Genomic DNA, 4,696 nt, shown 5'->3' with positions numbered 1-4,696 from the left:
GTGGAGTGCAACGCTCTTAAGTGTGCGACGTGAATTGCAATTTTCATTTTCTGTCTAGTTCCTTTTTTCATTTTTTGCCTGTTTTTTTTTTTTTTTTTTTTTTGCGGGGGGGGGGGGTGGGGGTTGCGGAATGGCCCAAATGACAGGTTGTGGTGTTGTGACCCAAGAGTCACTATTGTAACCGTCCCATTCAGTGGCATGAATGGCATTCGAGGCCAATACGACAGGCTTACCTCGTTCTGTTGTGCTCTGCCTTGTTGAGCCTCACAGACATCGTGTTTCTCTACAAACTGAGGTTTTGTGGCCACCCTGGGTCGAGCCAGACTGTTGGTGCCATTTTCCAACTTTTCTTTACTCCGTGACACGTTTTGGCAATTTTCGCAGTCCTTCAAACTTCGTCACGGTTTTTGTTTTTATTTTATTTTATTTTTTTTCATGTTTATTTATTTTTGAGACAGAGAGAGACAGAGCGCGAGCCGGGGAGGGGCAGAGAGAGAGGGAGACACGGAATCCGAAGCAGGCGCCAGGCTCCGAGCTGTCGGCACAGAGCCCGACGCGGGGCTCAAACCCACGAACCGTGAGGTCATGACCTGAGCCGAAGTCGGACGCTCAACCGATGGCGCCCCATATTTTTATATTTTTACAGTGATCTGTGATCAGTGATTTTTGATGTCAGCATTGTGATGATTTGGGGGCACCACAAGCTGTGCCCCTATAAGACGGCGAACTTGCTAGATGTTGTGTGTGTGCCGATGCTTCACCGACAGCTGTTTCCGGTCTCTCTCCCTCTCCTCGGGCCTCCCTGTTCCCTGAGACAGGGCAGCGGTGACATGAGGCGGATCACGGACCCTGCAACGGCCGGTAAGTGTGCAAGTGAGAGGCAAAGTCTCGCGCCCGTCACTTTAAATCAGAAGCTGGCGGTGATTCAGCTCAGGGGGGAGGGTGCGTCCAAAACTGAGATACACTGAACGCTTAAGTCTCTTGCGCCAGACGGTTGGCCAGGTTGTGAACTCAAAGGGCAGTTCTTGAAGGAAATGAAAAGTGCCATTCCAGGGAACACGCAGATGATGAGAAAGCTAAATGGCCTTACTGCTGACGTGGAGAAAGTCTGAGTGGTCTGGACGGAGCATCACATGCGCCACGTCCCCGTAAGCCAGAGTCTGGTCTGGGGCAAGGCCTGGACTGCCTTCATTCTGCGAAGCCCGCGCGAGGGGAGGCGGCTGTGCAGGCACAGCGAGAAGCTGGCAGAGGCTGGTCTGTGACGTTTCAAGAAAGAAACTGCCTCCAGAACAGCGAAGCTCAGGGAGTAGCAGCCAGTGCTGATATAGAAGTTGTGGCAATGGGGCGCCTGGGTGGCTCAGTCGGTTGAGCGCCGACTTCGGCTCAGGTCACGATCTCGCGGTCCGTGAGTTCGAGCCCCGCATCGGGCCCCTGTGCTGACAGCTCAGAGCCCGGAGCCTGTTTCAGATTCTGTGTCTCCCTCTCTCTGACCCTCCCCCGTTCATGCTCTGTCTCTCTCTGTCTCAAAAATGAATAAAAACGTTAAAAAAAAAATTTTTTTTAGAAGTTGTGGCAAGTTCTCCGGGAGATCCGGCTAAGAGAAGGTGGCCACGCTCACCAACAGATTCTCAGTGTAGACAAAACAGTCTCATATTGGAAGGGGAGGCCATCTAGGACTCTCGTGGCTAGACAGAAGCCAATGCCTGGTCCCCCAGCTTCAAAGGATGGGCCACCTCTCTTGTTAGAGGCTAACGCAGCTGGTGACTCATTGACCTTTCCCCAAATCCCGGGGCCCTTAAGAATTACGCTAAGCCTACCATGTCTGTGCTCTAGAAACGGAACAACAAAGCCTGGATGACAGCACATCTGTTTGCAACACGGGTTACCAAATATCAAGTCCACTGTCGAGAGCTGCTGTGCAGAAAAAAAGATTTCTTTCAAGATATTACTGCTCCTTGACCATGACCCGGGCACCCAAGAGCTCTGATGGACAACAAGACGAGTGTTGTTGTGCCTGCGAACACAACACCCGTTCTGCAGCTCACGCATCAAGGAATCATTTCGACTTTCGAGTCTCATTGTTTGACAAACGCATTTCGTGAGGCCGTGGCTGCCCTAGATAATGATTCTGCCGATGGGTCTGGACAAAGCAAACCTGAAAACAAAACTGAAAACCTTCTGGGAAGGAGTCCTCATTCTAGATGCATTCAGAACGTTCCTGGTTCGTGAGAAGAGGTCAAAACATCAGCACTCACAGGAACCAGAAGGAGCGGATCACAGCCCTTCACGGATAACTCTGAGGGTTCAAGACTTCCGCGGAGGCTGTAACCGCGGATGGGGTGGAAACAGGAAGAGAACTAAAATCAGAAGCGGAGCCTCTGGACGGGATGGATGGCTTCAATCTCAGGATAAAACTTTCAGGGATGAAGGTTTGCTTCTCACGGAGGAGCAGAGAAAAAGAAAAAAAAAATTTTTTTTTTTTGAGATGGAATCTACTCCTGGGGACGATGCTGTGAAGATCCTTGAAATGACAACAAAGGATTGAGACTGTCCCTTCAACGTAGTTGAAAAAACAGCGGCAGGGATGAAGAGAATTGACTCCAATTTTGAAAGAAGCTCTGCTGCGGGTAAAATGCCATCAAACAGCAGGGCGCCTGGGTGGCTCCGTCGATTAAGCATCCGACTTCAGCTCAGGTCATTATCTCCTGGTTCGTGGGTTCGAGCCCCGCGTCGTCGGGCTCAGTGCTGACAGCTCAGAGCCTGGAGCCTGCTTCAGATTCTGTGTCTCCCTCTCTCTTTGCCCCTCGCCGGCTCTCGCTCCGTCTCTCAAAAATAAACAAATGTTAAAAAAAAAAAAAAAACCTAAAAAAAAAAAAAAATGCTATCAAACAGCATTGCACGTGGCAGAGAAATCACTCCTGAAAGGAAGTGTCATTTCATGTGGCAAACTTCATTGTTGTCTTATTTTAAGAAATTGCCACAGCCAGCCCAGCCTTCAGTAACCTCCGCTCCGCCCCCACCAGTCAGCAGCAGCACCATGGGGGCAAGACGCCCCTCCAGCAAAAAGATGACAACTCGCTGAAAGCTCGGACGAGGGTTGGCAGTTTTTAGCAATAAAACAGTTTTAGGCTCTTTTATCATATCTGATATATGCATGTTAAGAGATAAAGAGATATGATTTTGTATCTGCATGGCTGAGGTTTAAAGATGCTGACTTAGGGGTGTTTGCTGGAGAAAAGAATTAGGTCACCACAGACGAGCAGAGATAATGAGAGTCAAGGAACAGGGAGAGAGCACCTTGAACGATGTCATTTGTCTCTGGGTATACACGTATCTGATATTCGGAAGAGACTCTTGAAGTCCCCATATAAGTAAGCCGTGGTAGCCCTGTTCCTCCCTTACCTAGAACTTGGTAAGTGACGCTGTTGGCCCTCTGCAGCTCTGGAAATTTTGAATTAAAAAATCTTTCCTTTCGGAAATGCTTCCCTTTGTCCTTTGAATGCTAGTGGATATTTCTACTTTTTATCCAACACCTCGTTGACCTGCCTTTTATCTTCTGTTCGAAACCATGATCACCTTTTTTTAAAAAAAAAAAAATGTTTTTTTAATGTTTATTTATTATTGGAGAGAGACAGAGTGTGAGTGGGGCAGGGGCAGAGAGAGGGAGACCCAGAATCCGAAGCAGGCTCCAGGCTCCGAGCTGTCAGCACACAGCCTGTGGCGAGGCTCGAACTCACAAACTGTGAGATCATGACCTGAGCCGAAGTCGGATGCTTGACCGGCTGAGCCACCCACGCACCCCAACCATGATCACCTTGAAACTGAGGTATGTTTGGTTGTGTCTACAACCAAACATGTCTACATGTGCACATGTAGCACAATTTCACAGAGAAGATATCATCTACCTTGAAAAACTTCCCCCAGCATCCTGAAAACCAGGTGAAGTGACTTCTTACTATTCACATCCTGGCATTTCTTGCATGGTTCAGCATGTTTCCACTGGCCTGTCTCCTTTATTTCTTTATAATCTAATTGAGGACACGGAATGTGTTGATAACCACCCTTACCCACAGCCTAACACAGCACCTAGGAACACAACAGGCACTTAGTAAATATTTATGAAGTTAATGAATACATGCAATGCAATGTAACCCGACGTAAGGACTACAAGATATTTTCTTTCTTTTTTCCCCCCCTTTTTAAAAAAAAATTGAAGCATAGTTGACGATATCGACTACAGTTGACTATAAAGCTAGTATCATTCGTTTCAGGTGTACTATAAGTATAGTTATTGCCTGTCAACATACAAGGTTATCGCAATTTCTTGACTGTATTCCTTATGCTGTACTTTTCATGCCCGTGACTTGTTTATTTTATAACTGGAAGTTTGTACTTCCTGATCCCCTTTACCTACTTCACTCAGGTCCCTAGCCCCTTCCCAAACTGACCATCACCAGTTTTTTCCCTGTATTTATAAGTCTGTTTTTGTTGGCGGTGTTTTTTTGGATTCCACATATGGTGGAATCGCTTATATTCACATGCAAGTGAAAGCATATGGTATTGATCTTTCTCTGTCTGACTTATTTCACTGAGCCTCATACCCCCTTGGTCCACCCCTGTTGTCGCGAAGGGCGAGATTTCACTCGTTTTTATGGCTGAGTAATATTTCCTTGTGTATACACGCCACATCTTCGTT

This window comes from Panthera onca, chromosome F1 (assembly GCF_046562875.1).
Source record: "Panthera onca isolate mPanOnc1 chromosome F1, mPanOnc1 haplotype 2, whole genome shotgun sequence".
NCBI classification, from domain to species: Eukaryota; Metazoa; Chordata; class Mammalia; order Carnivora; family Felidae; genus Panthera; species Panthera onca.
This window is presented reverse-complemented; position numbering follows the sequence as displayed.